Below are 21717 nucleotides of genomic sequence, written 5' to 3'. Positions count from 1 at the left end.
TTCAAGCCTATTCAGATTTTTTAATCCATTTTAGTGAACTCTATGATTTTAGCAATTTAGGGAAGACAGTCTATACTTATTACTGGCAAAACGGCTATAGAATTCACTAATGTAAGAAAGGCAACATGAGATATTTTGCTTTGATTTAGAATACTGATAATACATACATTTAGAATACTGATAATACATGATAACTGTGTTGGTACCAAAACTTCATTTGATATATTAAAAAGAAAATGAAGAGTTAAGTTTTTCTAATGGTAGCAGCAAATTTTAAAAAGAAGGGTATCTTAGCCATTATTGTTTTAAAATAATATTATTCACTTTGGGAGTATAGTTATAGCCAGTGATCAATAAAAGACTTGAAAATAGTACTTGTATAGCTGGCTTTGTGTGAGTTTGGTTGAACAGGATTTAAGGAGGTTATAATAAACCTCTTTTAATATGTGAACGAAAAACAGCACTACCAATAATGTCCATAGATTTTAGCAGCGCTAACATCTAAAGATACTTTGTAGCATGTACATCAATTACTCTGTTTCTGTTACTTAACTGAAGTGTGAGAGGTATAGAATCTAGATTTAAGATCTTACTAAAGGATAGGAAAGTAAAATTCACAGGAAAAGTGAAAGATATTGGGATTTAGTGTGGAGGAGGAGAGGCAGAGAAATAACCTTATAATTATCTCAGGAAGTTTTTAGAAGTTTTCATGGAGGGAATAGTGAGTGACTGTTTTTAAAAATAAGCATTTTTTCCTCTCAGGTGAAAAAGGAAGGAGATAAAGGAACAAATTAGCAATTATTTCTCACCCACCAGGAGCTTCTACATTATTTTACATTTTTAAATCCATTTACTGAGATATAATTTATGTATGACAAACTACATTCATTTTTAATTAATTAATTTCTTTATTTATTTTTGGCTGCATTGGGTCTTTGTTGCTATGCACGGGCTTTCTCTAGTTGTGGTGAGCGGGGACTACTCTTCGTTGCGGTGTGTGGACTTCTCATTGCAGTGGCTTCTCTTGTTGCAGAGCACTGGCTCTAGGCATGCGGGCTTCAGTAGTTGTGGCTCGTGGCTCAGTAGTTGTGGCTCGCAGGCTCTAGAGCACAGGCTCAGTAGTTGTGGTGCACGGGCTTAGTTGCTCTGCGGCATGTGGGATCTTCCTGGACGAGGACTCGAACCCGTGTCCCCTGCATTGGCAGGCGGATTCTTAACCACTGCGCCACCAGGGAAGTCCCTATGTTCATTTTAAGTACATAATTGATGAATTTTGACAAATGTTTATACCCGTGGGACCACCACTACCACAAAATACAGAACATTTCCATTATCCCCCCAAATTTCTTTACTGACCATATTCTTTATTTACATTTTCATGTTTCATTCTCAGAAAAACCTTAGAGAAAAGGGGGAGAGGAGACTTAAGGAAATAGAAAAATAAAGGGAAAATGAAAAATTAACTGACTTGCCCAAAAGTCATACAAACTAGGAAAAAATTAAAGAAATGCCTTTGAGTACAGCTCCCAGGGTTCACTTAATCTTATGATATATTCATTCTGGATTCTATAAGGGGATATGGCATGTGGCATTCATAGAACAAAACCAAAATGCTTACCAGAAAAAATAAATTTAATAATTAAAAAATAGTAACATTTTGTATCTTGATCTTGGTGTAGCTATATGGGTGAAAAGGCTATCCTTTCTCCGTTGAATTGCCTTTGCATCTTTGTCAAAAATTAATTGACCATATATGTGTAGGGTCTACTTCTGGGCGATTCTAATCACTGATCTGTATTTCTGTCTTTTACCAATACCAATAGTCTCAATAACTGTAGCTTTATAATAAGTGAAGTCAGGCATTGTGAGTCCTTAACTTTGGTCTTCAGATCTTTAGCCTTCTTTTTAACAGAGAGTATTTAATGTTAAAAATTTCCAAATACATTTTAACTCCTTCCTACAATTTATAGCCTGTTGTTCAGTACTCAGTTTAAAATTTTTTCCATTATATTTCTTCTTTAACGTATGGGGGTTTTTTTTTGGTTATCCTTTAAGATTTATATCTAATTAATTGCATGTAGTCAGAGTATGTGTTCTGTTAAGCTATATACTTAATACTTGTCTGTATACTAAATGTCTTTTATGCTGCAGTGAATAAGTTGAAAGAAAGAGTTTAGAGTACTGAATTTGGAGATCATTGTATGGGAAGAAATCTAGGGTCTTAGTTCATGGCTACTATAGCAAAATATAATAGACTGGGGGCTTATAAACAACAGAAACTTATTTCTCACAGTTTTAAAGGCCAGAAGTCTGAGATCAGGGTGCCAGCCTGGTTGGGTTCTGGTTGAGTGCCTGCTTCCTGGTTTGCAGATGTACCTGAGTAGAACTTTTGACTGGCAGATTTATTTTCAGGAAGAGCTAGTAAGGAGCCAGCTATCAGACTGCAGAGACAACATATGACAGAATGAGGAGGACCTTCTTCTAGATGTAAGAAATTACAAACCACAGGCCAGATCGTTTTTGTATGACCTCAAAGCTAAGTATTTTTCTTGCTTTTTAAAGCGTTGTAAAAAAACACATGCAAAAATACGGAAGATTATGCCATACATGGCAGGAAGAGAGAGCTTATCTAGAGCACTTTGGACCTTTCTTCAAACACAGCCTCCTCTCATTTTTCGTATCTACTTTCTTTAATTTGGTGATTTAGCACAGTGATTTTCTTTTTTTAAGCTATAGTTTAAAGTTGAGGACTATGTGACATCAGTTCGTTAGTGTTTGTTGAGATTTGCTCTGGAGCCTGGTTCCTGTACAGTATTTTAAAATGGTCTGTGTCTCCTAGAGAAGAATTATATTCTTAATTGACAATTTAGGGTTTTGTATATGTACCTTAGATCAAGCTTGTTATAATGTGCTGTTCAAATCTTATATATCCTTACTAATATTCAATCTTCTTGATTTATCAATAACTGAAGAGTTATGTCAAAATTCCTCACTGTTTTTGGATCTTTAATATCACGATTTCTGTTAATTTTTGCTGAAAATATTTTGAGGCAATGTTATTAAGCCTATATGAATTTAGAATGGTTATGTCTTCTGGTGAAGTATCCCTTTTTATCATGATATAGTGACCTTCTTTATCTCTAATGTTTTTTGCCTTAAGATCTATTTATCTGACATTAATGCAGCTATACTAGCTTTCATTTCTCAGTATTTGGACTAATACCATTTTTCTTCCAATTTTTCAATGTGGTCTGTAAACTCATACAGTTAGTTGAACTTTACCTTTTCTGTCTTATTGAAATGATTGAAGTTTTATTTTTCCACCCTACATTCTATTTATTTTCATTGATATGTCTTGAAATTAATTTAGTTGTGTCTGTCTTTTTTTAATGAAAAGAATAGAAAAAATATTAGAATAAATAGTGCATAATGAGTGTAAGTATTATTTGTGAAACTTGTGCTTCAGGTGTGTGTGTGTGCATGTGTTTGGAGTCACATCTATTATTTTTTTGATTCAGTGGCTCAATATTATTTTTTTTTAATTGGAGTATAGTTGATTTACAATGTTGTGTTACTTTCTGCTGTACAGCACAGTAAATCAGTTATACATATACATATATCCACTTATAGTATTTAGTAGAGTTCCCTGTGTTATACAGTAAGTCATTACTAGTTATCTGTTTTATGTATAGTAGTGTATATATGGCAATCCCAATCTCCCAATTTATCCCTCCTCCTCTTTCCCCCCTGGTAACCATAAGATTGTTTTCTACATCTGTGACTCTATTTGTTTTGTAATAAGTTCATTGTACCAACATCTAATTATTTACAAAGTCCTGGATTAAATGGAATTTATCCTTACTTCTGTATCTCTTTGCTCTTTCCTTAGTATTGTTTCTCTCCTGAGGTATTGCAGTAGCCTTCTTTCTTCTATCCTAGTCTCGTTCACAATACTGCTGTAGTTGTCTTTGTCTTTTCTGTTCACGAAGTATTTCAAAGGATACAGTGTATCTCCAAATTTCTTAGCCTGGCATTCAAAGCTTTTCATCATATTGGTCTGTTCTGTTGACATCCTCTCCTATAACGTCTTCATACATACCTTGAGTTCTAAACATCCTGAACAATGTGCAGGTTACCAAACATGCTAAGCCTGATTCCATGCTTTGGCATATGTCAGTTCGCCTGCCTGAAATGCCCTTTCACTCCCTTGTCTTTGAAGAGAGCTAATTTATTCACTTCTGTGGAGCCTTCTTGTCTTAACCAGGCAGTTTCATGGGCTCTTTCTTTTGTACCCCATAAACCTTGTGCATTTCATGCATACCTTTATTATGCCACTGATTAATTTTTAAGAACTGTTTATTTTACTAGCCACTTCCTTCCTCAAAATTGTGAATGCCTTGAGGGCAGAGAGTTTGCCATCTTTCCTGCTTTTTTGTGCCTAGCAAAATAAATAAATGAATAAATAAGTATAATGAACGAAGGGAAGGACAAATTATAACCTATGTATTGCTGCAAGTAATTACAGAAAACTCAAATTTTAAATGTTTGAGTAAAAGGTACTGTTTTATCTTAGCCCTACAGAGATCAGTAAATAATTTTTATGCAGTGATTATGGGTGGGTTTTTTTACACCTTTTTTTGTGGTTTTCAGTATATTCATATAAAAAAGAAAATTAGACAGTAATAAATATATTTTACATACTATTTATTAACCAAAGTTGTGAATTTTACTTTATGAAAGTATGATTCTTATTCACCATAACACTTAAATTTAAAGGTTTAGGTGAATTCTAGTATTTTTGAATTATTTTTTATTGTAGTAAAAGATATATAACATAAAACTTACCATTATAACCAGTTTTAAGTGTAATAGTTCAGTTGGACATGTAGTACATTCACATTGTTATGCAACCATCACCACTATACATCTCCAGAACTTTTTCATCATCCTAAATGGAAATTTGTACCCATTAAACAATAACCTCCCATTTCCCCTCTTTCCAGCACTGGTAAGCATTGTTCGACTTTGTGGCTCTATGAATTTGACTATCCTAGGTTCCTCAAATAAGTGGAATCATAACAATACTTAGCTTGTATGTCTGTCTTATTTTACTTAGCATAATGACTTCAGGGTTCTTCCATTATAGCATAGTGTAGAATTGCCTTCCTTTTTAAGGATTAATGATATTCCATTGTATGTATGTAACATATTTTGTTTATCCATTCATCCATTGGGGGACATTTGGGTTGTTTTTAACCTCTTGGCTATTCTGAATAATGCTGCTATGAACACGGGTATACAAATATGTCTTCAAGACCCTGCTTTCAATTCTTTTGAGTATATAACCAGGAGTGGGATTGTATGGTAATTCTATGTTTAATTTTTGAGGCACTGCCTTGCTATTCTCTACAGTGGCTGCACCATGTTACATTCCTACTAGCAATGCACAAAAGTTCCAATTTCTCCACATCCTTGTGAACACTTGTTATTTTCTGTTTTTTTGATAATAGCCTAATGGATGTGAAGCGGTATCTCATTGTGGTTTATTTTATTTTATTTTTTTAATTTTTGGCTGCATTGGGTCTTCATTGCTGCTCCCGAGCTGTCTCTAGTTGTGGCGAGCGGGGGCTACTCTTTGTTGCAGTGTGCAGACTTCTCATTGTGGTGGCTTCTCTTGTTGCGGAGCACGGGCTCTAGGCACGTGGGCTTCAGTAGTTGCGGCACATGGGCTCAGCAGTTGTGGCTCGCGGGCTCTAGAGCACAAAGCTCAGTAGTTGTGGCACATGGGCTCTGCGGCATGTGGGATCTTCCCAGACAGGGCTCAAACCCATGTCCCCTGCATTGGCAGGCCGATTCTTAACCACTACTCTGCCACCAGGGAAGCCCTCACTGTGGTTTTGATTTGCATTTCCCTAATGAGTAGACATTTGAAATCTTCTCATGTGCTTCCTGGCCATTTGTATATCTTCTTTGGAAAATGTCTATTTAAGTCCTTTGCCTATTTTTGAACTGGGTTGTTTTTTATTTGTTGTTGTTGAGTTTTAGTTCTCTGTACATTCTGGGTATTACACATCACCAGATGTGTGATTTACAAATATTTTTCTCCCATCTTATGAATTCCCTTTTTACACGTTATAGTGTCATTGATGCACGAAACATTTTAATTTTGATCAAGTCCAATTTGTTGGTTTGTTTTCTTTTGTTGCCTGTGTTATTGGTATCATATCCAAGAAATCCTTGCCAAGTCTATGTCATGAAGCTTTTGCCTTATGTTATGAAGCCTTTGCCCTATGTTTTCTTCTAAGAGTTTATATAGTTTTAGGTCTTATGTTTAGGGCTTTTTGTATTTTTAGTTAATTTTTATATATGGTTGTAAGGTAAGGTCTTTTGCATATGACTAATCCAGTTTTCCTAGCACCATTTGTTGAAAAGACTGCTCTTTCCCCATTGAATGGTCCTGGCAACCGTTGTTGAATTGACCGTATATGTGAGGGTTTATTTTGGGGCTCTCTATTCTATTCCATTGGTCTATATGTTTGTCCTTATGCCAGTATCATATTGTTTTGATTACTTAGCTTTGTAGTAAGTTTTGAACTTGGGAAGTGTTAGTCCTCTAACTTTGTTCTTCACAATTGTTTTGTCTATGCAGGGTCCCTTGAAATTCCATATGAATTTTAGAATCAGTTTTCTTGTTTCTGTGGAAAACATCTATTTGGTTTTTAATCAGATTGTCTTGAGTACTTATATAGGTAGTTATTTTTTAATGTGTCAGACATTTTGTGTGAAAACTGTAGCGATATTTTAAGGTTTTTGATGGTATTATCTTCTTTTAGAGAGGATTTACATAAGATTCTGACAAGTGGTTAGAGGCACTAGTAATCATAGATTACCTAATCCAATCAGTGGTTGAGATTGTTGAAAGCAGGGCTTCAGCTGCTGTGTAGAAACTAGTCTGTCTGGTTTACCATTTTGTCTAATTTAAATTTTGGAAGCAGCTTCTCAACTTCCAAAAAATCCTGCAAGGATTTTAACTGGGATTGAATCTTTAGGTCAAATATGAGAATTGGCCTCAAATAAAGTTGAGGACTTCCAATTCATGAACATGTTATATACCTTGATTTTATGTCTTCTTTTTTTTTTTTCTTTTTTTTTCTATAACATTTTTATTGGAGTATAATTCTTTACAATGTTGTGATTTTATGTCTTCTTACATTTCTTTCAGCAGTATCTATTTTTTAGTCTTGGTGTTGTGATCTTGCATATATTTCATTAGTTTTTAAAAATACATATTTTAATGTTTTTGGATGGCATTTTCAATGGCATTAAAAAAATTCATTTTCCAAATGCTAACTGCTTGTGTGTGGAAATAAAATTATTTTTATACTGATTCTATGTGTAATGATCTTGCTGAATTCACATATGAATTATGATAATTGTGTGTCTAAATAGTCCTAAAGAATCTGCAATCTTGTCATCTTTGAAAATGTCAGTTATACTTCTATCAAATCTTTATACCGTTTATTTACTTTGTTTCCTGCTGTATTGTAGTGGCTAGAATCTGTAGTATATTTGTTGAATAGAAGTGGTGAGAGCGCTCATCCTTGTCTTGTTTCTGACCTCAAGGAGAAGCTCAATATTTCATTTTTTTTTTAAATAAATTTATTTATTTATTTATTTTTGGTTGTGTTGGGTCTTCGTTTCTGTGCGAGGGCTTTCTCCAGTTCCGGCAAGCGGGGGCCGCTCTTCATCGCGGTGCGCGGGCCTCTCACTGTCGCGGCCTCTCTTGTTGCGGAGCACAGGCTCCAGACGTGCAGGCTCAGCAGTCGTGGCTCACGGGCCTAGCCGCTCTGCGGCATGTGGGATCTTCCCAGACCAGGGCTCGACCCGTGTCCCCTGCATTGGCAGGCAGATTCTTAACCACTGCGCCACCAGGGAAGCCCCTCATTTTTAAGTATATCAACTGTAGGTTTTTTGTTGATATCTTTTAACAGATTAAGGAAGTTCCCTTCTATTCTTTGCTGAGAGTTTTATCATAAATGTGTTTTATATTGTGTTAAATGCTTTTTCTGTGCCTATCAAAATGGTCATATGATTTTCTTCTTTTATTTGACTAATGTAGTAAATTATATTAATTTTTTACAGCTTGATATGGTACATTTAAGGTATATTTTATACCTATATTAAAGCATATTTAAAGAATACATATTTAAAATGTACAGTGTGAGTTTTGACATAAGTATGGAGCTATGAAACCACATGCATAATCAAGATAATGAAAATATCCATAATCTCAAAGCTTCCTAATTCCCCTTTGTAATTCATCTCTTCCTACCATCCCTGTGTTCTCAAGTAAATGCTGATTTGCTTCTTGTCACTATTGATTGATTTTGCAGTGGCTAGAATTTTATATAGTAAATGGAATTATACACTGTGAACTCTTTATAGGGTAATGCTAGCCTCATAGAATGAGTTGGAAAGTTGTTCCCATCTCTCCAGTTTTCTGGAAGAGTTTATGTAGGGTTTGTAATATTTCTTTCTTAAATATTTGGTTGAATTTAAAAATGAAGCCATCTGGGCCTGGAGTTTTACTTGTGGGAAGATTCTTAAATATAAATTCAGTGCCTTTAATAGATGTAAAGTTAAAGTTATCTGTTTCTTCTTGAGTAATCTTTGGTAGTTTGTGCCTTTCAAGGAATAATTCCGTTTCATTTAAGTAGTTAAATTTATTGGCATAAAGTCATTCTTGATATTCCCTAATTTAGTATAAAAAATTTAAATTGGTAAAAAGAATTCCTATAAAGGATACAGGAATAGAAGATGCAGGGAGCAGCCACTGCCTCTAAGCTGAGGGAGAGTACTCAAGAAAGGAAAAAACTTGGGGGATGCTCCATCAATGCTGAGATTCAGATCTTGATGGAGAGAGTTTGGCTATGGCCTACTAGATGGTGGAGAAATTCTCAGGCCAAGGCTATTAAGCAGAAATCACCCGTTGGGTTGCTGGTGAGTCTCACTGGGAGGCTGCTTGCTAGTGTGTGAGCAAGACCTGTTGGGGTGCTGTTGAAACTTTCTGGAGGGTATAACTCCAGAAAGTGTATAACTGGGTATACCACCAGAAGCCTCCAACTGGCCATCACACCATAGGAGCAAGAAAAAAAATCCCTTCTTACGGTGTCCTTCCAGTGCTCTCTACTGACAAGGCCTAACATTATGCCAGCTGGCAAAGGAGAAATAGTATACTTTCAAGCCCAAGTTTCACAAAGCTTGGACAAAGTCTAGATTTAGAGGTGAGAGGCAGTAAATTGATAACTGGCATATCCCTCCTTTGGCTACCCTATGTACATCTTACACTCACTTGAACTTCCACACACCAAGGAATTCTCATACTTTCCCCAAATTAATTCAGTCCCAACAGTAATTGTTTTTATAGCTGGCAATACTAATTACTCCTCAGATTTAGTCATAGTGCAACTGAATATACTGTAATATAAAGACTAATGGCTAAGTTTAACCTCCAGTAATGGTAAGATGGAGAATGAAAATAAAATGGTTAATATCTCCAAATACATACATATAACAAGCAGAAAAGATACATATTACAATCTTTTTTGTAATTAATTTGTTATAAGACCATAGGTGATATCTGTGGCTTCCTTCTCCACTACCCATTCCATATTCTGCTTGTCTTCAGCCATCACATCAGTAGATTTCTTACCAAGGGGAGTAACCCAAACCTTCTTTCCTGAGGGATCTGAGTCCTCAATACCCCAGCCTTTTTTTTGATTGCTGTAATTTGCCATTAACCTGCACTATTGAGAATTGACGTAGAGTATTATGAGGCAGCGCAGAGAATTCCCTGGGTTCCAGGTATAGTCTTCCTTTTCCCCATTATATGCCAATAGCCCAATTTCCTCTTGATAGTTGGGATCAACTGCTGAAGCCAATAGAGTAACCCACTCTTCTTCCTTTTGGTTCAGTTGCATGTGGAGCCCAAAATGACCATGTGGAAGTCTTACCTTTCAATTCAGTAGACCATTTGTGTATTCCTTGATGGAATCGTTATCCTCTTTGGGTCTAGCATCTCTGAACTTCATAGGCATGAAGTTCAAAATTGTAAGGTGAGAATAAAATTCAGCAAGTGGGTTATTAGGTATAATAGTGAGTGAAGCCACTATCAGTTCCACCTCTTGATTCCCAGACCCATGCATTCTAACTGTGGGGGAGACAGCACCATATACAATGACCTCTGTCTGATTCAAAGCACATAACCAAATCCTGTAAAATGGAACCCCATCCTTTCAGCTTTTTTTTTTCTCCCATTAGTTTTATTTCATTTTTAATTAGGCCAGATGCTTCTAAGTGATAGCATATGTGGTAAAACCATTTTCATTCCATGGATATGAACTCAGAGCGGCACTTCCTTAGAAATGAGTTCCATGATCAGAAGCAGTGTTATGGAATACTGTGATGGTAGATAAGGCATTCTGTGAGTCCTTGGATGTTTGTGCTGGCAGACCATTATGAACAAGGAAGGCAGATCCATATTTGGAATATGTGTCATTTCCAGTGAGAACAAATCTCTGCCCTCCTCTGTGATGGAAAATGTACCATGTAACCAACCCACCACCGAGTAGCTGACTGTTCCCCCAGAAGATAGTTCCATATCAGGGACTCAGTGTTGGTCTCTTTGTTGGCAGACTTGGCACTCAGTAGTAGCATTAGCCAAGTCAGTGTTGGTAAGGGGAAGTCCATGTTGTTGAGCCCATTCATATCCTCCACTCTGCCACTATGGTCACTTTGTTACTGGACCCTTTAAGCAAGCACTAGGACAGCTTGGGAAAGAGGGTGACTGAAAGAGCATGTCATTTTGATTTAGAGCACATCACCTTATTATTAAGAGCACCCTCTGCAGTGAAGGCCATTTGATATGCAATCACATGGGAACCAAATATCTTCACAGTCTGTGCCCATTCTGAAATATCCGTCTACCTACTTCTCCACATTTTCTTGTCACCTACCTTCTATTCTTGTTACTTCCTTCCCTGACCATACAGCCAAATTGTTAACAACTGCCCATGGATCTATATAGTTCTGTAGAGCAACTGCTCGTGGATACATACTTCTCGCCATCTTTTTAGACAAAGTGGATAGGCAATGTACTGCTCAGAGTTCTGCCCACTGGGAGGATTTTCCTTTATCACTGAATATTAGTCACCCCTGAGTAGGGGTGTAATGCTGTAACTGTCCACTTTCAGCACCAGCATATTGTACAGACCCATTTATAAACTAGGCTTGAATATTTGCTTCCTTTGCTAGTTATTAGGAACTCCTCAGGAGACTATAAGCATAGATTTGAGAAGAGGTAACACAACAGGAGTCAGAGTCTGAACTACTTGCTCATGTAACTTATTGTACCTTATGGATTTGCCTATACTTGGTCTCTTATATGCCATTTCCATTTGACAATGAATTGTTTATGCTCAAACACAGCTAGTTGAGTCAGACAGCACCCAGTTCATGATGGGAAGCTCAGACCATATGGTCATCTGATGTCTCATGGTGGCATCACCCATAGTCTATGTGGCCTACACAGGAGAGCAACCACGGAGCTCCTCGAAGATACAGGTGCTGCCCTCACTAATGAATTAACAATGCATTAGTGATAGGAGTGCCTTCTACGCCTTCTTGGGAGATATAGTGGTGAGGTAGTCATGTAGCTCACACACGATAAATCCACTCCAGCACTCCTAACCCTAAGATTTCATGCTCCCTCATGTACAGCATGCCATAGGAGCTCCAGCATTTTATTTTCATTAAATGTAGGCTACTGAGTCCAAGTTTCAGTCCACCAACCAAGCTGTTAGCTCATACAATGGGAAGAAGCTCTAACACATTAAATCCAGAATCTCTAGTAAGTGCACCCATATCAATAAACTTATCCCTCTTTGGTCTTTTCTTAGAATCTACTCCTGCACATATTCCCCAGGATACACACACACACACACAATAATGTAATTCTTCTGGTATATAAGCTTTCTCCTCTTGGGTCATAGTATATACATTATTTTTGGAGTATGCTGATGTTTGACCCCAGTTATTGGCCTAGTAGAAATAAGGGTTGATTTTGGTGGGTCTTGAGGAGAACGAGTGTCCCCTTGCCAGGCATTTGCCCCATGTAAAGTTATCACAGAGTTCTTTAAACAAAGGAAAGCTACTTTCCTCAGACATAGGAAGGCCAGCTACTTCCACAATTAAGGGACTAGGGTATTTGAGATTGCCAGTTTCATCTTGCCTACCAGATGTCCCCATTTCAAGTTTTAAGGGCTCATTCTTTATCAATCAGTGCCCTGTTATTCACATAAGAAGCTTGGAAAGACCATAAACTCAACTAGTATTGTAATTCAATAGCCTGAACAAAGTAAATTTCACATTAGATTTTCAGCAAAATCAGCTCTGTGGCTATAAGAAATGGATTATTTTAGGGCGGCTATGGGAGCTTTTTAGTTCCCAGACTTGGATTTGAGTTTATCATTTTCTTTCTACAAGTGCTCTAGTGCATTCAAGACATCCCATACCTTGTCCTGTGGTCAACATTACTGCCATAATACCTAAGAGCTCTTAAGTTACTTCAATTGGTACAATTACAATGACTTGTAATTCATCACAATTAATTGTGATGCTGCTGCATGCTATGGATTAATAGCCTCCCATTTCCTGTTGTCAGGGAGTTTATTCCTATGCTTAAACCTAAGGGCATGACCAGATCAATCCCAAAATCTTATCCTTGAGGTTCTATCTCCTGCCATCACACCCAGTACCAATTCTGTTTTAGTTAGGTTCAGTCAGGAGACAGGAACCAAAACAGTAACTTGAACAGTAATCTGAGTATTAAATATATACAGAATTATTAAATATGTAAAAGAGGATTAGCTTCTAAGAAGGGTATAGTGAAACCTAAAGAATACAGGAATAACAGGTGAAGAGAGCAGCCACTACCTCTAGCCTGAGAGAGTGTACCTAAGGAAGAAACAAACTTAGAGAACACCTTGCCCAATACCCCAGTTGTGGTTCAGACCTTATTGAAGAGGGTAAGGCAGTGTCTTACTAGATGGGGAAGAAGCTTACCAAGGTACCTTAGGCCAGTGTTGATGACCTTTCTTCTTTCTTAAATAAACATCTAGTGCTATAATTTCTTCTGAAAGCACTGTTGTTGTTTTTTTCTTTTTTGGCTGCCTTGTTGCTGCACACAGGCTTTCTCTAGTTGCAGCGTGCGAGGGCTACTCTTCATTGCAGCGCATGGGTTTCTCACTGCGGTGGCTTCTCTTGTTGCGGAGCATTGGCTCTAGGTGTGCAAGCTTCAGTAGTTGCAGCATGTGGGCTCAGTACTTGTGGCACACGGGCTCTAGGGTGCACAAGCTTCAGTAGTTGTGGCACACGGGCTCAGTAGTTGTCTCTTGCAGGCTCTAGAGCACAGGCTCAGTAGTTGTGGTGCGCAGGCTCAGTAGTTGTGGCTTGCGAGCTCTAGAGTGCAGGCTCAGTAGTTGTGGTGCATGGGCTTAGTTGCTCCACAGCATGTGGGATCTTCCCGGACCAGGGATCGAACCCATGTCCCCTGCATTGGCAGGTGGATTCTTAACCACTGCACCACCAGGGAAGTCAGAAGTCCCCTGAAAACACTGTTTAGTTCCCATTATTTTTGATATGTTGTGTTTTCATTTTCATTTAGTTTGTTTACTTTCTAATTTCCCTGTGATTTCTTCTTTGACTCATAAGTGTGTTGTTTAGTTTCCAAAGACTTGGGGATTTTCTAGATACTTTTGTATTATTGATTTTTAATTTAATGTTACTATGTTCACATTTTATACTTTGTATGATTTGAATTCCTTTAAATTTATTGAGCCTTGTTTTAGGCTCATAATATGTCTCGCATATCTATCATTTACCATGTTCCATGCACACTTGAAAAGTACATGTATTTCTGATTTTAATGAGTGGAGTGTTTGATAAATGTCAATTAGATCATATTAATTGATAGTGTTCAGGTTTCTATATTTTTACTGTCATTCTATCTATTCCAGTGAAATTCACAACTGTAGTTGTGGATTTTTCTATTTGTTGTTTCTTCTATTGGTTTATGTTTCATGTATTTTGAAGCTTTGCTATTAGGTGCAAAAGCAATTTAGGATTGTTATGTTCTCTTGATGAATTGGCTCCTTGATCCTTAGAAAATGACTCTCTTTATCCCTAGTAATATTCTTTGCTCTATGCCTGCTTTGTCTGATTTTAACATAGACATTCCAGCTTTCTTCCCCTTAGTTTTAGCATGGTATATATTTTTCAATTTTTCAATTTTAAGCCTATTTATGTCTTTATATTTTAAGTGAATTTCCTTTTGACAGCATATAATTAGATTTTAAAATCCAATGGACAATCTCTGCCTTTTAACTAGATTGTTTAGACTATTTACATTTAATGTAGTCATTGATACAATTGGGTTTAAACCTGCTATTTTGCTCTTTGTTTTCTACTAATCCCTTCTGTTCTTTGTTCCCTTTTTCCTCTTTTTCTGCCTTCTTTCAGATGGAATGTTTTTATAATTCCACTTAATTGCCTTTGAATCAGCTACAGTCTCTTTGCTTTTGTTTTTTTTGGTGGTTGTTTTTGGGTTTTATAGTACATCTTATCATCATCTACTTTCAATTAATATTATACTACTTCAATTATAATATAAAAACCTTTCAATAGTACACTTACATTTCCCCTCTTTTGGCCTTTCTGCTATTATTGCCATATACTTTAAGTCATTATATGTTATAAACCACACAATACATTGTTATTATTTTTGGCATTAACAGGAAATCAACTCTTAAAGAGATTTGTAACATATGAAAAAAAAAAACTCTATATCTTTCCTTAACATGATTGTACTTTCTTCCACCTTTTTGGACATATGGGATAATTTGTAATAGCTGTTTTAATATCCTTGTTCACTAATTCTGTCCTGTGTCACGTCTGGGTTTGTTGTGTTGTTTGTATTTATTTAAATAATTTTGAGCTTTTTCCTAGGATGTTGTTAATTTATTTGAAAACAGTATGATCCTTCAGATTTGCTTTTTAGACTTGGTGAGATTAGAGAAATTTTTAATCTAGTTAATAATTTACCCCCACTACTGAGCCAATGCCATTCTGAATACACTACCTGATACCCGTGTATTACAAGGTTTCTCTGTTCTGGCTGCCAGGAGCATGAACTGTTCAACCCTGTGTGAATTTCATGAATTTTTCCACCTGCTTTTTTCCAGTGTTTTCTTTTTTTTCTCCAACCTTGATTGTTTTCCTTATGTGTGTGCTGATTGGTATTCAGTTGAAGACTTAATTAGAACCTTCTGAAGATCTGTGGAGTTTTCTCTCTCTGGGCAGTTCTCTATATGGTGATGTGCCATGTGAATTTTAGCTTCCTTGGCCTTCTCAGATCCTAAACTCTGTCCCTCAAATCAGGAAGACCCATTTCCACCTGAATACCCCTGCCTGTGCTGTGGCTTGGAAATTTTCTCCAGCCAGTAAACTGTGGTAATCGTAGAGTTTACCTCATTTATTACCCTTCTCTCAGGGATCACCATCCTGTGCTGCCTCTTGTCCACTATGTGTAAACATTGTTTTATATTTTTGTCTTTGTTTTTTAGTTGCTTAAGGTAAGAGGATAAATTTAGTACCTATTACTCCATCATGGCTGAACAGAAGTCTCTACATTGATTTTCAAATGTTTAACCAATCCTGCATTCCTGCGATAAACCCCGTTTATTTATGTTATTCTTTTTATATATTACTAGACTTGATTTTCAAGTATTTTATATAGGATTTGTGCATGTGTATTCAAGAGAATATTGGCCTATAATTTTTTTTCTTCTAATACCCTTTCTGGGTTTTGTTATCAAGGTTATACAAGTCTTATACATTGAATTTGGTAGTGTTCCCTTTTTCTCTAGTCTCTTGACAGAATTTGTGTAAAATTGGTATTATTTATTCGCTAAATGCTTAGAAGAATTTATAAGTGAGACCATCTGACAATAGCACTTTCTTTGTGAGACAGTTTTAAATTGTATACTTAGTATCTTTAACAGAAACAGGAAATTCAGCTTTTCTGTTTATTCAAGTGCTAGTTTTGGTAAGTTGTATTTAAGGAATTTTTCCATTTCATAAGATGTCAAATGTGTTGGCATAATGTTGTTTATATTATCCTCTTATTACCTTTTAAACATCTGAAGAGTCTGTAGTGATGTTCACCTTTTAATTTCTGATGTAGGCATTTTGTGTTTTTTCTTTCTTTCCTAGTGGTTTACTTATTAATTTTTTCAAAATCAATTTTAAGCTCTGTTGATTTTTCTCAATTGCATTTTTGTTTTCTATTTCATTGATTTTTTTTTCCATTGAAACTTTTCAATTAGAAATTTACCTCAATCCCCATCCCAAATCACATAACTTCAAGTCAGTTCAGCCCTTAGACTGAGCCTCATGACCAATTGTTTTTACATAGAAGAAATCAAATGGTGTAGTCAACTTTTTCCATTTAACATTATCTCATAAATGCTTTTTTACATTGCATCGTCTTCTTGGCAGTGATCACTTTAATGTCATTTTTTAGTGAAGTATAGTTGACATACAACATTCCATTCGTTTCAGGTGTACAACATAATGATTCGACATTCATATGCATGAATCTGGATGTCTGTGTCCTTCCTTCGGTTAGGGAAGTTTCAGCCATTGTTTCTTTGAATAAACGTTCTGCCCCTTTTTCTCTCTCTTCTCCTTCTGGGACCCCTACAATGTGATTATTCTACTTGATGTTGTCCCATTGGTCCTTTAAGCTGTCTTCACTTTTTAAAATCTTTTCTCTTTTTGCTGCTCTGGTTTGGTGAGTTCCACTGCCCTGTATTCCAGACCACTGATTATTTCTCCTTCATATAATCTGCTATTGAACCCCTCTAGTGTATTTTTTAATTCATTTATTGTATTCTTCAGCTCTGTGACTTCTCTTTGGTATTTTCTTATATTTTCCCTTTCTTTGTTGAAGTTCTCTCTGTGTTTATCCATTCTTCTCCCAAGTTTGGTGAACTCATTGTTGGATGTTATTGCTTGCACAATGCTGAAGTATATAACCTTGTACATAAATCTGCACATGTATGAAGTTATTTATCTGTAAAATAAATTCCTGGAAGTGAGATTTCTGGGCTAAAGGTATATACATTTGTGATTTTAATAGGTGTTGCCAAATTGTTCTCTGTGGGGATTATAATACCATTTTGAACTCCCACCAGTAACATATTTGAGTACCTGTTTCCCTTGCAACAGAGTTGTCAAACTTCTGGATTTTTGCCAATATAATAGATAAAATCATGGTATCTCAGTGTTCTTTTCACTTATATTTTCCTAATTATAAGTAAAGTCAGGCACCTTTCATTGTTTAAATATTATCTTTTTTGATAAGTATTTGTTCACATATTTGCTTATTTTTAAAAATTGTATTATCGATCCTTTTCTTTTTATTTCTAGAACTTTTCTTATATTAGGGAGATTGGCCTTTTCTGTGTAATATTAATTTAAAATAATTATTTATAGTTTATTATGTTTCTTTTTACCTAGCCTATGGTGTTTATTTTTCCATGCAATAATTTTTTTGTTTGTCTGCAGTCAAAATTTTCAATCTTTGTTTTCTTAAACTTCAAGTTTAAGTCATACTTAGAAAAGCCTTTCCTATTCCAAAGTTATAAAGAATTTTCCCAAGTTTATTTCAGGTTCTTTTTTTTAATTAAATAATTTTTCTATTTGGAATACATATATGGTGTGAAGTATGGATCCAGATTTATCTTCTTCAATATAGCTACCCATTCCTTCCAATATTTGATTTAAATGTCACAATCTCCATTAGAATGTCATCCTCATGAAGGCAGGAATTTTTATTCATATGTTTACTGCTAGAATAGTGCCTGAAACATAGTAGGTACTCAATAATTATTTATTAAATGCACGAATTCCCCCACTGATGTGAAATGCCAACTTTCTTATATACTAAGTTTCATATGTATTTAAATTCTTACTGGAATTTCTCTCATTTTCCTTTGGTCTGTCCATCTGTTCATGTGCCAGTAGCAACCTCTTTTAATTGCTGAATCTTTATGGTGAGATTTAATATATGGTAAGTCTAGTATTTGCACCATCACACCCCTAACCATCCTTGCTTTTTAATTTTTTCATATGAACTTCAGAATTAATTTGTCTGTCCAGAAAGAAAAACTGTGGACTTTTTGAGGGGATAATTGCATTAGTTTGATACATTCACATAAGGAAAAATTTTTTTATAGTGCTGAGTCTTTTTATCCAAGAACAGTACATATCTTCTTACTTATTCAAATCCTCTTTTGTGTCTTTCGGGGGTGTTTAAAAAACATTTTATATAGGTTTTGCACATTTCTCTAGTTTTTTCCTATAGATTTTATTTTTTGCTACAAATGTAAATCAATTTTTATATGTAAACTTAATAAATATCATGTTACTTCTATATTTAAAACTCTTCAGTGACTCTCCATCTCTCTCAGGTAAAGATCAGAGGCCTATAAAACCCTAATGATATGGCCACAGTATTTCTCTGCCCTCATATCCTTCTCCTCTCCTGTTGTTCAATCTACTTCAGCCACATGGACATCCTTGCTGTTCCTCAATGCCAAGAAAATTCCTGACCATAAGATAATGTCCTGGTTTTTCTTTCTGTGTGGAATGCTCTCCCCCAGGATATCCTTATGGCTAACTCCCTCACATCCTTCATGTCTTCACTGTCAACTTCTGGATGAAGCCTCCCAGACCACTTTTTAAAAAAATGAAATCTATTCTTCTCCCACTTCCACTCTTTCTTTCTCCAAATCTCTTATCATCTACTAACATGCTATATGATTTTTTATTTACTTTTTTTATTATTAGTATCTCCCCAAGCTAGATTATAAACTCCATGGGGTTTTTTTAATTTAAAAATTTAAGAATTTTTATTTTATTCAATGCTGTTTCCCATGCATCTAGAACAGGCATAGAGTAAGCACTCAATAATTATCTATTGAATGAGTGAATGCCCAACTACTCTGCTGAATTCTTTTATTGTTCGTAATATTTTTTTCAGTTGATTCTCTTGGCTTTCCCATCATGTATGGTGGAAACTGATAAAGTAGAGTGATCTGATACCCAACTCAAGCATTATATTTTCTATGAAGTTTTTCCAAGTAGAATTAACTGTTCTCCATTTTGCACACTGTGGCAGAGCCTATTAGTGTTCAATAAATATGTGTGGGGTCCTCTACATTTCCCAGCCTCACTTACCATTAGGTTGGGTCCACGTGATTGAGTTCTGGGACAGTATGCTTGCTATGGGAAGGGATTCAGGCCACTTCGAAACCTGGCCCCAAACAACCATCTCCTGAAAACCTCCAGCCTGTCTTTTTCCTGCCTCAGTGACCTTGGAGGCCATGTTTTCCAGTTAGCAGATTTAAGAGATGGAGACGTGCTGCCTGTCACTGGGCATTAGACTGTAATGTAAACAAGAAATAAAATACTTTTTTTGTATTAAGCCACCAATATTTGAGGGTTTACCTTAAATGACAGCTAGTATTAATTTTACTGACTATTATATGCTCACGTTGTACTCAGACATGTTTCAGACATATTTATAACTCTTTACTTCACTTAATGATTTATGTATATGCTGCTCCCTAATAGAATATAAGCTCCTTGGAAGAAATGCATCCTCTTATTTGTCTTTGAATTGCCTCCATCCAGTATAGGTCCTGGAATATAATAAATGCTAAAAGAAAATGTTTTTTGAGTAAAATGTTGAGGAGGAAAACCAGGATGGAGAAGAATTTGGAAGTCTTATCACAGAAAAATAGGGATATTTAATACCAAGCAAACAAAGCTAAGATATATAATAAGACATTCTGTGAGGAAGAGCTTTGTAATAGAGTAGATTTGAAAATAAAAGTTATTTGTACTTTTCTGCAGAGATGTTACTGAATTGTTTTTTTGCCCTTCTTTTTTAGTTTACATATTGCCTTCTCTCATTAAGTTTATAACAAACCAGTGCTTCTGAAAAGCTCAGAAACTTTTCTTAGTCTCAGTAGAGTATTAGAGTGGGAAAGGGCTCAAATTGGGGTAGGGCCGTGGAAAAAAGTCTTAAAAATATCAGTAAAATAATTTCCTTTGTTTTACACCTGCCTCATCCTTTTTACAAGGCATCTTAACCAATATGTGTTAAATGGAAATTCAAAATGTAGAGCTAATTCTGGCCATCAAGAGGAAATGTGTAATTCTGATATTTATAGACCTTTATGATGCAATTCTCATAACACATTTCACTGGGAATATTTGAGGTTTGATCTAGGACCTGTTCATTTTCACATTGATACAACCATTTTGTCTGATTTCTACCAAGACAGTACAAGCAGATGTAGTAATAATAAATATAATATTGAGATCTAGCACTATCATTATATAGATGAATGGTCTAAGCAATTCACTAGTTGCTGTAAAAATAAATTATTATAAACAAGAATTGGGCACTATTTTCCAGTTTTGTGAATGAATCTCTTTTCTGTTACGTCTAAGGGATAGCTTATGTTAGGGACTATGTCTGATTTCCTGACCTTTCGCCAATGTTCTCTTTTGTCACAGTATCTCTTTATTCCACTGTCTTATGTAATCAAGCACATCTGTTAAAAAGCAAAGCTAAGTTTTTTAGTAATATGAAGATTTAAATTTCAAACTCTTGTAATTAAAAAGAAAATGGGGGCTTCCCTGGTGGCGCAGTGGTTGAGAATCTGCCTGCCAATGCAGGGGACACGGGTTTGAGCCCTGGTCTGGGAAGATCCCACATGCCGCGGAGCAAATAGGCCCGTGAGCCACAACTACTGAGCCTGCGCGTCTGGAGCCTGTGCTCCGCAACAAGAAAGGCCGCAATAGTGAGAGGCCCGCGCACCGCGATGAAGAGTGGCCCCTGCTTGCCGCAACTAGAGAAAAGCCCTCGCACAGAAACAAAGACCCAACACAGCCAAAAATAAATAAATAAATAAATAATTTTAAAAAAAAAAAAGAAAATGATTTGAACTACTCAGTGAAGTTCGTACACCTAGGAAATAAATAGCCTCATGAAGTACTGTGTGACCATGGTATTATCACAGTCTGGAGATCTCCTCTCAGCTTCCATGCTTAGGAACCTAATTAGGCATAGTGTGAGCGGGGGGTCTCATCTCTCATGAGCACAAACTAGGCTTACAGAGACCAATGTCTAAAATAACTATTCTAATTTATTAATTTATGAGTGGTAGTTTCCACAGACTTGAGTTAATGTGAGTCAGATATCCTCTCTCTGTGTGACTGTCATACAAGGGAAGTCAAGTTTATAATTAGAATGTTGTTTAGTGAACATAGAGTGGAAACAAGAAAAATTATATAAATTGAATTTGTCACTAGCCTGATGCATTCATTTCCACAAGAGGAATAATCTTACCTAGGACTGTACTTGAAGTCTTCGGGCCATAACTTCTTCTCTGTTAGTGCTTAGATGAGCACTGCTAAGGTTTGCCTCTTGTGCCTTTTTTCCCTTGGTTTCTCTTGCTGACCAACAGCTCCTCAGATTGACAGGCTTTTTCTTTAAATATGTTAATATATATTCAGCCATTCTCC

General features: G+C 36.0%; 1 protein-coding gene across 7 annotated transcripts in view; it reads left to right on the top strand.

The window, feature by feature from the left end:
* NRG4 (neuregulin 4) overlaps positions 1-21717 on the top strand; it is a 127846-nt gene that overhangs the window by 51305 nt on the left and 54824 nt on the right. The window lies entirely within an intron of this gene.

The sequence above is a fragment of the Balaenoptera musculus genome, chromosome 2 (genome assembly GCF_009873245.2).
Source record: "Balaenoptera musculus isolate JJ_BM4_2016_0621 chromosome 2, mBalMus1.pri.v3, whole genome shotgun sequence".
NCBI classification, from domain to species: Eukaryota; Metazoa; Chordata; class Mammalia; order Artiodactyla; family Balaenopteridae; genus Balaenoptera; species Balaenoptera musculus.
This window is presented reverse-complemented; position numbering and strand designations above follow the sequence as displayed.